Source organism: Oncorhynchus mykiss, chromosome 21 (assembly GCF_057628025.1).
Source record: "Oncorhynchus mykiss isolate SJ-2025 chromosome 21, ASM5762802v1, whole genome shotgun sequence".
Lineage (NCBI taxonomy): Eukaryota > Metazoa > Chordata > Actinopteri > Salmoniformes > Salmonidae > Oncorhynchus > Oncorhynchus mykiss.
This window is the reverse complement of record NC_143042.1, coordinates 20,924,918-20,938,334: the sequence shown is the minus strand read 5'-3', so window position 1 is coordinate 20,938,334 and position 13,417 is coordinate 20,924,918. Positions and strand designations below refer to the sequence as shown.

At 43.2% G+C, this 13,417-nt stretch overlaps 1 long non-coding RNA gene across 1 annotated transcript; it reads right to left on the bottom strand.

Moving 5' to 3' along the window:
* Positions 1 to 56: 56 nt before the first annotated feature.
* On the bottom strand, positions 57 to 4,470 carry LOC110500214 (uncharacterized). The gene is made up of 3 exons (XR_016490225.1): positions 4,180 to 4,470; positions 2,685 to 4,019; positions 57 to 996 (listed from the first exon to the last, which is right to left on the bottom strand). It is a non-coding gene; the product is annotated as an uncharacterized LOC110500214 (long non-coding RNA).
* Between the last annotated feature and the right edge of the window lie 8,947 nt (positions 4,471 to 13,417).

Sequence of the window (13,417 nt, the reverse complement as noted above, 5' to 3'; positions counted from 1 at the left end):
CAAATATTATGGATGTTGTCTCCCGTGAAGCTGGACGACACAAGATATAAACAATAGAGCTGGATAGTAACTTTATTTTAGGCCATTTACCAAGGTCGAGTTCTAGAAAACCTTTGGTTACAATCCTTCGCTCACAGAGAGTAAGATGATGATACACAATCAAATCTAAATAAATGCATTCAATTCTGAATCAAAACGATAATGTGTCTAAGTAAATACTGCACACAAGGTCTTACAAATCAGTAGGCCTATATCAGTAATAAGGTACATCGGTAGAACATGCCTTTTGCTCAACAAGTGGAACATTTATTATTTCTAGTGTAAGCTGAATATCCTAGAAAGTGAGATGTGCAGTACCTTGATTAAATTCATACATTTTATTGCGACCAATCTGACCATTCTGACTGCCATTTACATGACAGTTAACCTGAGAACAAGGCCGTGTGTAGGAGAGAAGAGAAGAGTGAGATGCCTCGCATCGTACATCTCACCAAGTGCAAAGACATAAACACAAGTATGTACAGTACCCAACCACACAGGAGGGAAACTTCTAAGGTCCTTCAGAAACCACACACCACTCAGACAAAGGTACACTTTCCCAGAGCAATGTCCTGTCCCTATGTCTGTGAGAGTTTTTAATAGAGTATAGGTCCAGTTGACCTTCCTCTGTGACCCAAATTGTCCTCCAACGACCCAAATTAAGAAATACAGTGTGATTGTAGATGTATTCTCATATCTCACTAACCACATCTCACATGCACAGGGCCCACTTTAAGTCCCGACCTATAGTTTGTGAAACCCTGATATACAGTATAATTCTAAAAACACATGAGAATAAGTACGTCTGTCTATGAATCAAGGAAATGCATGTAGTGTTTGTGGTCAGGAATTCTGTATGATAAGTCCAAGCAGTTGAGAGACAAGGCGAAAATCAGGCTGGCTGATGGGTAATCGGGGGTCAACTTCTCCTCTACACAAGGCCGCTTCACATATTACCTGCAAGAGAATACCATACCAGATGGAAGACATTATAACCACTCCAAAAAATTCCTGGTTAACAAACTATAGTTTTGGCAAGTCGGTTAGGGCATCTACTTTGTGCATGACACAAGTAATTATTCCAACAATTGTTTACAGACAGATTATTTCACTTATAATTCACTGTACCACAATTCCAGTGGGTCAGAAGTTTACATACACTAAGTTGACTGTGCCTTTAAACAGCTTGAAAAAATCCAGAAAATTATGTCATGGCTTTACAAGCTTCTGATAGGCTAATTGACATCATTTTAGTCAATTAGAGGTGTACCTGTGGATGTATTTCAAGGCCTACCTTCAAACTCAGTGCCTCTTTGCTTGACATCATGGGAAAATCAAAAGAAATCAGCTAAGACCTCAGAAAAAAATGGTATACCTCTACAAGTCTGGTTCATCCTTGGGAGCAATTTCCAAACACCTGAAGGTACCACATTCATCTGTACAAACAATAGTATGCAAGTATAAACACCATGGGACCATGCAGCCGTCATACCGCTCAGGAAGGAGACGCGTTCTGTCTCCTAAAGATGAACGTACTTTGGTGCGAAAGTGCAAATCAATCCCAGAACAACAGCAAAGGACCTTGTGAAGATGCTGGAGGAAACAGGTACAAAAGTATCTATATCCACAGTAAAAATGAGTCCTATATCGAAGTGAAATGCCACTCAGCAAGGAAGAAGCCACTGCACCAAAACCGCCATTAAAAAAAGCCAGACTACGGTTTGCAACTGCACATGGGGACAAAGATGGTACTTTTTGGAGAAATGTCCTCTGGTCTGATGAAACAAAAACTGTTTGGCCATAATGACCATCGTTACGTTTGGAGGAAAAAGGGGGATGCTTGCAAGCTGAAGAACAACATCCCAACCGTAAAGAACGGGGGTGGCAGCATCATGTTGTGGGGGTGCTTTGCTGCAGGAGGGACTGGTGCACTTCACAAAATAGATAGCATCATGAGGAGGAATATTATGTGGATATATTGAATCAACATCTCAAGACATCAGTCAGGAAGTTAAAGATTGGTCGCAATTGGGTCTTCCAAATGGACAATGACCCCAAGCATACTTACAAAGTTGTGGCAAAATGGCTTAAGGACAACAAAGTCAAGGTATTGGAGTGGCTATCACAAAGCCCTGACCTCAATCCTATAGAACATTTGTGGGCTGAACTGAAAAAGCGTGTGCGAGCAAGGAGGTCTACAAACCTGACTCAGTTACACCAGCTCTGTCAGGAGGAATGGGCCAAAATTCACCCAACTTATTGTGGGAAGCTTGTGGAAGGCTATCCAAAACGTTTGACCCAAGTTAAACAATTTAAAGGTAATGCTACCAAATACTAATTGAGTGTATGTAAACTTCTGACCCACTGGGAATGTGATGAAAGAAATAAAAGCTGAAATAAATCCTTCTCTCTACTATTATTCTGACATGTCACATTCTTAAAATAAAGTGGTGATCCTAACCGACCTAAAACAGGGAATTTTTACTAGGATTAAATGTCAGGGATAGTGAAAAACTGAGTTTAAATGTATTTGGCTGAGGTGTATGTAAAATTCTGACTCCAACTGTACTTCTATGATATCAAGGAAGAGCGCGAGACAAAGAAACAGAGAGGGAAGGAAGGAGAGAATGTGTGTGTGTACTCACTGCTTGACCGTAAGCATGTTGAGTCGAGCCTGCTCGATCCCTGAACGTCAAGGCCAGGATCTGAGCGATCAGAGTACACAGCCTGGACACAGGAGACAAAGAGGGTTAGGGTCCGAGATAAACCCATTTTGAGAACAGGTATGATGGAGTTTAACATTTATATTCTTTACCACTGGAGGGGGCTAGTGAGACTTGTCACCTGTCACCTAACCTGACCTACGTAACAGTGTAGTAGTGTAGTAGCGACACAGCGATCCACATTAAACCCCTAATCTAGTTGCATAAAGACAAAGCTGCTTAAAACCCCCAAAGAAAACCCAGCTGGGTTCCTTAGTTAATCCACACTCCGGTGTTTCACAGTGGCACTCTGCTAAACCTGTTCAAGTGACGGTGGTCATGTTATGAAAGATAACAGGGAGTCTTAACCAAGGATCACTGTAGTCACTCACAGTAGGCTGTCAGCTTTGTGCTTACACACACCCACACACACACAGTGTCACTCAAAGTAGGCTGTCAGCTTTGTGCTCACACACACCCACACACACACAGTGTCACTCAAAGTAGGCTGTCAGCTTTGTGCTCACAAACACCCACACACACACAGTGTCACTCACAGTAGGCTGTCAGCTTTGTGCTCACACACACCCACACACACACAGTGTCACTCACAGTAGGCTGTCAGCATTGTGCTCACACACACCCACACAGTGTCACTCACAGTAGGCTGTCAGCTTTGTGCTCACACACACCCACACACACAGTGTCACTCACAGTAGGCTGTCAGCTTTGTGCTCACACACACCCACACACACAGTGTCACTCACAGTAGGCTGTCAGCTTTGTGCTCACACACACCCACACACACACAGTGTCACTCACAGTAGGCTGTCTGCTGTATTGGTCTCCAGCCTGTTCCAGCATCCGCACCAGGAATGGAAACATGTCATTGGACTAACACACACACAGTTATGTATGGAGAAAGCAGGACACAGAAAGTCACAGAAACAAACACACACACACAAAGATCCCTGTGATCTCACCCTCCAGAAGAGTTTCCTGCAGGTGATTCTGCATTGCAGAGCTCCTGGAGGAGCAGATATAGGCTCTCCAGACTGATGCCCTCCTCAAGCAAATCACCACTCAGCTGGAGGAACAGGTGGGCTGTACGCTCCCAACTACACACCGACAAGGGAGTGAGTGACCATGGAACAACATGTTGGCTGATTTGGGGAACAGTATTGGAAAGTACCTAATTGGGGGTTGTTTCTGTGTTGAGGTGTTCAACATGACATTGCATCTCCTTCTGTAGAGGGGGTCCAACAGCAACGTCGACCTCTGGAGGAAAAACAACAACATACACACACGTTACTGCGACATTGTAACACACACACACACACACACACACACACACACACACACACACACACACACACACACACACACACACACACACACACACACACACACACACACACACACACAGTGAATGACTCACTATAATGTAACTGTTCCAGGAGATTTGCAGGTGCAGGTAGATCCGAGACGTAGGCGACAAAGCGTCCAGATGCAGCTCCGCCTCTTTCTCTCCTCCCACATCTTTATCCTTCTCTCCATCCTGCTCTCTGACCATCCTCTCTCTCTTCAGCAGGCGAGCCAGCACCAAGCCTCTCCTCCAGGCACAAAAAGGGCCTCCGGGGGCCTCTGGGTCCAGTTACCCGGGGGGAGGGAGAGAAAGAGGGAGAGTGGAGGGCTGAGGTTACTGGATGGGGTAGATGGGGTGTTCCTACTGGGGAGACAGAGAGATGGTACAGTCCGTGTGACTGTGTCAGAAACACACCCAGACACCTTACCTAGTCAAACCCACACACAATTTGAGCCACATTACACAACTCAGAGTAAGTTGAACTGTGGTAACGTATCATGGTCGTGGCAGGACAGCAAGGTCATGCTGTGTTATCCCACCAGGGGGCAAAGTGAGAGTGCAGTGAAGAGGGAGGATATTCCCCTGGCACAGAGAAACAGTTACCTAATCCTGACCTGGAACCTTGACAAGGTCACTCACACAGAAAGCCTTTCTCTATCTTTCTGTCTGCCCTTCACTTCTTCTCTCTCTTTCCTTCAACTCTCTTCGAAATCCCCGCTGAGAGAAGGAGGAAGAGATAGAGGAAGGTATCTTTCCATGTGGAGATTTACTGTCATGGTCCTTAGAGGAAAACCCAATTATTTAAAGAGCCTGTGTCTACACAGATGTAGCATCTTAATTTGAGCCAGTTTGCTACAGCAGGTAAATAATCCTGCAGCAACAAGACATTTTTGTTATTATGTGTTTTATATTTAATTGACATTTTTGGTAGGGATTAATACATTTTTCGTAAGGGAAAGTCAAGTCTGAAATTTAAAAATGACAAATGACAAACTTGGAAATGACAAACTTCAGGAGCCTTTTATTTGTTGTATTTTACCCCCAATGATATCCAATTGCGATCTTCTCTTATCGCTGCAACTCCCTAACGTGCTCAGGAGAGACGAAGGTCAAGTCATGCTTCCTCCGAAACATGACCCGCCTAACAGCGCTTGTTAACACCCGCCCGCTTAACCCGGAAGCCAGCCCACCAATGTGTCATTCAACTGACAACTGGAGTCAGCCTGCAGGCGCCCGGCCTGCCACAAGGAGACGCTAGAGCACAATGAGCCAAGCAAAGCCACCCCCAGCCAAACCCTCCCATAACCCGGATAATGCTGGGCCAATTGTGGCACGCCCTATGGGACTCCTGGTCATGGCCGGTTATGACACAGCCTGGGATCGAACCCGGGTCTGTAGTGACGCCTCAAGCACTGCGAGGCAGTGCCCTAGACCGCTGCGCCCCTCCGGAGGCTTTTTTAAACCTCAAAATACACTACACACTTTACATTTTCTGCATTGCATCTGTATTTAGTTCCTTTGTCTAAGCACTACAATACAGATTTAGCTGTTTTTGCAATTTAACAATAACTTACAGTATTAATCAACAGTAGAACACACAGTAAAATAAAATACATTTGTTTTACTGCACACTGTAAGACTTTTCTGTAATTTTAGCAGTAAGTAATACACTGTCGAATGCACAGTAAAATACCGTAAATGTGTTTTACAGTAATCATTATGGTGCATTGTGGGAAAATGTTTGGGCAAAGAGTCTCTCGCTCATTAACATATTTTAAGGTGTGCCTTGTAAGAGGCCATATTTGTTGCGCCCGTGAGTGAGAATGCTATACCCCCACAGAATATGGTAATATATTGTGTTGTAGGAATTCTACAAACGTTGTCCTGAAACTCAACAGTAACTTACTGGCAAATTGCTGCCAGTAATTTACAGTAATTCAGAATGCAGTACTATACTGCATTTTTGGAGTGCCAAAAACCTTTTGAATACTAGTTGGTACGCATTAACATATTTTGAGACTATTACTGCATGGAGATACCGTGATTATGTCAGTAATATATTGGCGCTATTTAGAAATATTGTGTTGTAATTACAATTATTTTGACGACCAATGTATCCTTAATGACAACAACATTTTCAGTGACGATTACAGATATTTGTACTTGCTATGACTGAGATACATACAGTGCCTTGCGAAAGTATTCGGCCCCCTTGAACTTTGCGACCTTTTGACACATTTCAGGCTTCAAACATAAAGATATAAAACTGTATTTTTTTGTGAAGAATCAACAACAAGTGGGACATAATCATGAAGTGGAACGACATTTATTGGATATTTCAAACTTTTTTAACAAATCAAAAACTGAAAAATTGGGCGTGCAAAATTATTCAGCCCCCTTAAGTTAATACTTTGTAGCGCCACCTCTTGCTGCGATTACAGCTGTAAGTCGCTTGGGGTATGTCTCTATCAGTTTTGCACATCGAGAGACTGACATTTTTTCCCATTCCTCCTTGCAAAACAGCTCGAGCTCAGTGAGGTTGGATGGAGAGCATTTGTGAACAGCAGTTTTCAGTTATTTCCACAGATTCTCGATTGGATTCAGGTCTGGACTTTGACTTGGCCATTCTAACACCTGGATATGTTTATTTTTGAACCATTCCATTGTAGATTTTGCTTTATGTTTTGGATCATTGTCTTTTTGGAAGACAAATCTCCGTCCCAGTCTCAGGTCTTTTGCAGACTCCATCAGGTTTTCTTCCAGAATGGTCCTGTATTTGGCTCCATCCATCTTCCCATCAATTTTAACCATCTTCCCTGTCCCTGCTGAAGAAAAGCAGGCCCAAACCATGATGCTGCCACCACCATGTTTGACAGTGGGGATGGTGTGTTTAGCTGTGTTGCTTTTACGCCAAACATAACGTTTTGCATTGTTGCCAAAAAGTTCAATTTTGGTTTCATCTGACCAGAGCACCTTCTTCCACATGTTTGGTGTGTCTCCCAGGTGGCTTGTGGCAAACTTTAAACGACACTTTTTATGGATATCTTTAAGAAATGGCTTTCTTCTTGCCACTCTTCCATAAAGGCCAGATTTGTGCAATATACGACTGATTGTTGTCCTATGGACAGAGTCTCCCACCTCAGCTGTAGATCTCTGCAGTTCATCCAGAGTGATCATGGGCCTCTTGGCTGCATCTCTGATCAGTCTTCTCCTTGTATGAGCTGAAAGTTTAGAGGGACAGCCAGGTCTTGGTAGATTTGCAGTGGTCTGATACTCCTTCCATTTCAATATTATCGCTTGCACAGTGCTCCTTGGGATGTTTAAAGCTTGGGAAATCTTTTTGTATCCAAATCCGGCTTTAAACTTCTTCACAACAGTATCTCGGACCTGCCTGGTGTGTTCCTTGTTCTTCATGATGCTTTTGACGCTTTTGACGGACCTCTGAGACTATCACAGGGCAGGTGCATTTATACGGAGACTTGATTACACACAGGTGGATTGTATTTATCATCATTAGTCATTTAGGTCAACATTGGATCATTCAGAGATCCTCACTGAACTTCTGGAGAGAGTTTGCTGCACTGAAAGTAAAGGGGCTGAATAATTTTGTACGCCCAATTTTTCAGTTTTTGATTTGTTAAAAAAGTTTGAAATATCCAATAAATGTCGTTCCACTTCATGATTGTGTCCCACTTGTTGTTGATTCTTCACAAAAAAATACAGTTTTATATCTTTATGTTTGAAGCCTGAAATGTGGCAAAAGGTTGCAAAGTTCAAGGGGGCCGAATACTTTCGCAAGGCACTGTACATACATACACACACATACCTGGAGAGGCTTACAAGACACAGTGTCTCGCACCCACTGTGAATTTTGGTAGAGGATGCACGAATCAAGCCACGTTACAAGGTTGTCCTGGAAGAAAAGTTGCTTCCTTCTGATCTGACAATATTTCCCAACTCAGAGGACTGGTTTTTCCAGCAGGACAATGCTCCGTGCCACACAGCCAGGTATATCAAGGTGTGGATGGAGGACCATCAGATCAAGACCCTGCCATGGCCAGCCTAATCTCCAGACCTGAACCCCATTGAAAACCTCTGGAATGTGATCAAGAGGAAGATGGATGGTCACAAGCCATCAAACAAAGCAGAGCTGATTGAATTTTTGCTCTAGGAGTGGCATAAAGTCACCTAACATCAATGTAAAAGACTGGTGGAGAGCATGCCAAGACGCATGAAAGCTGTGATTAAAAATCTGGGTTATTCCACCAAATATTAATTTCTGAACTCAACATGTCATGCTGATAGCAGCACCTTCATGGCTGTTACATCTTCTGATGATTACTGACACTGTTCAGAGACTGTCTCACAGCTCAGTGGATGTGTGTGCGTGTTAATGACCTCCCAGGTGACAGAGTGTGTGACAGAGAGAGAGAGAGCCCTTCCCAGAGTTAGACGAAGACACCCAGAGGCACAGGAAGACGATTATGCACTGAGCCTGTTCGGACACATGAGAGACCATTCCACATGCACACTGGTTCTGGTTGTCCTCTGTGGATCCAGGACAGGGAGAGAGCACTCATGTGCATGGACACACACAAATGGACGGACACACACTGCTCAGACTAAGAGCCCCTTTTAGTCTGTACTGTATGTTGTGGATGCTGGCTTTTAAATGTGTATCTGTACCTGAATGTGACGTATTTTGTGCTATGCATGTATGACCTAAATTGTTGAGCATGTGTAAAAACTCTTTACTCTGGTGCACATTAAACAGTCATGAGCCACATGAGCAGCCTGAGCACCCCACCTAGCAGCCTATAGCAAGCAGCCTGGAGAGCCTGAAGTAACCTGCCTCCACTTAGCAGCCACACTCACATTACAGTCTGCAGGACTAACCTGGCCTCTATCCCTGCTCCAACTCCTTCAAAACCTTCACCATTATCTCCACCTCCCTCTCTCCTCCCTATACTCCCTCTCTCCTCCCTAAACTCCCTCTCTCCTCCCTATACTCCCTCTCTCCTCCCTAAACTCCCTCTCTCCTCTCTAAACTCCCTCTCTCCTCCCTATACCCCCTCTCTCCTCTCTAAACTCCCTCTCTCCTCCCTATACTCCCTCTCTCCTCCCTATACTCCCTCTCTCCTCCCTATACTCCCTCTCTCCTCCCTATACTCCCTCTCTCCTCCCTATACTCCCTCTCTCCTCCCTATACCCCCTCTCTCCTCCCTATACTCCCTCTCTCCAAGCCTCTTACATTCCCCTGCAAGGGGAGTCAGGGAGACAGACCTGAGAGGACAACATAATACTGTCACCCAATCCCTGTAAAACACAGCTTTTGTCCTTCAGCAAGGATACAAGAGAGAGAGAAAGAAAGACACCTCTTCACGCAGACTTACTCAGATTCACTGTTGTCTTCGTTTTAACCCCGTCTAGTTCACTTCCCAGATTAGTCTGTCATCATGTTAAGTGTTTTCCCTGGTCAGTCTGTTCTTATGTTCAGTGTACTTTTATATACTTCATTTTTTTAATGTGGGATTTTATTACTTCTTTTTTTTTTTTACTCGTTGATTACCTCTCCATGTAAAGTGACTTTAATTATAATAAATATTAACTTCTCCTGATTGTAAGACAACAGACAGCTGCTGCTAAATTGTTTGCATAACAATCTCTAAATATTGACCCAGTTCCTAAGCAACTGGTGCTACGTACAGAGACACACCCACCCACAAAGAGAATGGCAGCAGGCCAACCACAGAACATACAGTTCCTTTAGAAGGTATTCACACCCTTTGACATTCTACACATTTAGTGATGTTATAAAGTGTGATTTAAATAGATTTCACAGTCTTTTTCTGTTTGCCAATGATCCACACACAATGTCAAAGTGAAGTCAAATGATATGATTAGATAAGTATTCAACCCCGAGTCAATACATGTGAGAATCCCCGTTGGCAGCGATTAGAGCTGTGAGTGTTTTGGGGTAAGTCTCTAAGAGCATGAATGGCATATCTGGGTTGTAAAATATGTGTAGATTATTATTTTTTAAATTACTTGAAGCTCTGTCAAGTTGGTTGTTGATTATTGCTAGACAGTCATTTTCAGTCTTGCCATAGAGTATTAACTTAAATCGACTTAAAAATCTAACTAGCCAACTCAGGAACATTCAATGTCGTCTTGGTAAGCAACTCCAGTGTATATTTGGCCTTGTGTTTTAGGTTATTGTCCTACTGAAAAGCGAATCTGTTTCCCAGTGTCTGTTGGAGAGCAGACTGAACCAGGTTTTTCTCTAGGATTTTGCCTATGCTTAGCTCTATTCCATTTTTTAAACTCCCTAGTCCTTGCCGATGATAAGCATACACATAGCATGAAGAATGGTACTGATGTGTTTTGCCCCAAACATAACACTTTGCATTCAGGACAAAAAGTTTTTTTGCAGTATTACTTTAGTGCCTTATTGCGAACTGGATGCATGTTTTGGAATATTTGTATTGTGTACAGGCTTCCTTCCTTTCACTCTGTCATTTAGGTTAGTATTGTGGAGTAACTACAATGTTGTTGATCCATCCTCAGTTCTCCTATTACAGCCATTCAACTCTGTAACTGTTTAAAAATCACCATTGGCCTCATGGTGAAATCTCTGAACGGTTTCCTTCCTCTCCGGCAACTGAGATAGGAAGGACGCCTGTGTCTTTGCAGTGACTGGGTGTATATTGCTACACCATCCAAAGCATAATTGCTCAGTGTCTGCTTCTTTTCTTTCACCCACCTAACCAATAGGTGCCCTTCTTTGCAAGGCATTAGAAAACCTCTCTGGTCTTTGTGCTTGAATATGTGCTTGAAATTCACTTACAGATAATGAATGGTATGTGTGAACAGAGATGAGGTAGTCATTCAAAAATCATGTTAACCACTATTATTGCACACAGTGTGAGTCCATGCAACTTACTATGTGACATGTTAAGCACATGTTTACTCCTGAACGTATTTAGGCTTGCCATAACAAAGGGGTTGAATACTTACTGACTCAAGACATTTCAGCTTTTCATGTTTTATTAATTTGTAAACAAATATGAAAATACAATTCCACTTTGACGCCATGGGGTAATGTGTCTACATCAGTGACACGAAATCACGGTTGCCAAGATGCCTATGGCACCTGCCTACGCAAACACACGAGACGTCTCTCTAGCTAGACGTGTTGGCCGTGGTGATGCAGCTCATGTACACATGTCACATGCTACCACTGAGAAAGGCTTAGAGAGTACAGTTAGCAAACCAGACTGTCTCATGATTGTCCATGGTCTGTGTTTGATTGACAGACTGACTGTCTCCAGTAACAGTAGGATAATAGGTTCTCTCTGTTTAATGTGGAAAAGGCCCTCTAGCCAGGGTCAGCCTGGAAGACAGAGATAAGGTCATTTCAAAGGGGACCGTAAGGCAGGGAACTGACTGGGACTGAATGGAGCTGAGAGGGGCTGAAGAGCATCATGGATGTTGAATGGGAATGGACAGCAGATCTCATCTCATGGGGACAGTCTCTATCTGGGGGTTCTGAGCGGGTAGACAGGAGATTACCACCAACACCTGGAGAGAGAGAGAGAGAGAGATAGAGAGAGAGAGAGAGTAGGGGGACAGAGAGACAGGGGAGAAGGATGTAGAAAGGTTTATGAGAGCACTCTATGTAATTGGAAGCCCTAACATTGATGAAAACTTGTACTTTATATTTAACTGGGAAACAGTTGTAGAATCGGCAGAATGGGAGAGAGAGGAAGGTAGACCGAAAAAAAAGAAAGAGGAAGGCAGATGGAGGCTGAGAAAGAGAGAGGAAACAGAGAGAAAAAGAGAGGGGGAGAGGAGAGAAAGAAAGGAGGTGGAGAGAGGGTGTGTGGAGAAGGAATTTCCTCGTCTTTGGAGAGAACAGGCTTTGGGAGTGTAGCACCAGTGATGTGTCAGAGAGGATAATGTGAATTCCTTTACAAGGTGCCAGATAGCTTATTGTGTGTGAGGTTTTTGTGTAGAGTTCTCACAAAACCTAGGCCGAAAGATTCCTAGTATTGAGAGTTAACCTGATGAAGACATGCTCTTCTGCCTGTGTGTGTGTGTGTGTGTGTGTGTGTGTGTGTGTGTGCCTAAGCATCGCACTTTCACTGATACGTAAACCCCTAACCCTCCAAGCCCTTACACAGGGCAGGGACAGAGAGACTAACTCTATGTTAGCAAACATACTGTCTGTCAATGCTATAGGGGTTAAGAAGTCTACAGCAGAGGGATGTGAGGATTTGACGGGGCAGAAAGGCTGGAGAATGACAAGCAGAGCAGCACTGTAATGGAAAACTGTCATTTATACGGTAATTTGGGCTATTATCATCAGTAAAATATAAAATGATGGTGCATTGCAGGGAAAGAATTGCTGTATTTCGAATGGTACTGTAATTCCACTCCACAGAATACAGAGCTCCAAAAAACCTTTGAACACTAATGGGTGCATAGTATGTTTGTTTCTGGCTCATTAACATATTTTGAGGCGTGGCTTGTAAGAAGCTACATTTGTATCAATTTAACTAGTATCTGGTTATAGTGCCCCTACAATTTAAAATACGGAGCAGATTGGAGTGGCAGCAAGGCTTAAACCTTAAAGTTAACAATAGGACTCTGGTTGGTGGACATTTTCTAGGGTTCTCTACCATCTCTTCTATCCTTTATTATTACTATATATATACAGTTGAAGTCGGACGTTTACATGCACCTCAGCCAAATACATTTACATGTAGTTTTTCACAATTCCTGACATTTAATCCGAGAGAATTCCCAGTCTTAGCTCAGTTAGGATCACCACTTTATTTTAAGAATGTGAAATGTCAGAAAAATAGCAGAGAGAATGATTTATTTCAGCTTTTATTTATTTCATCACATTCCCAGTGGGTCAGAAGTTTACATACACTCAATTAGTATTTGGTAGCATTGCCTTTAAATTGTTTAACTTGGGTCAAACGTTTTGGGTAGCCTTCCACAAGCTTCCCACAATAAGTTGGGTGAATTTTGACCAATTCCTCCTGACAGAGCTGGTGTAACTGAGTCAGGTTTGTGGGCCTCCTTGCTCGCACACGCTTTTTCAATTCAGCCCACAAATGTTCTATAGGATTGAGGTCAGGGCTTTGTGATGGCCACTCCAATACCTTGATTTTGTTGTCCTTAAGCCCATTTGCGACCAATCTTTAACTTCCTGACTGATGTCTTGAGATGTTGCTTCAATATATCCGCATAATTTTCCTGCCTCATGATGCCATCTATTTTGCGAAGTGCACCAGTACCT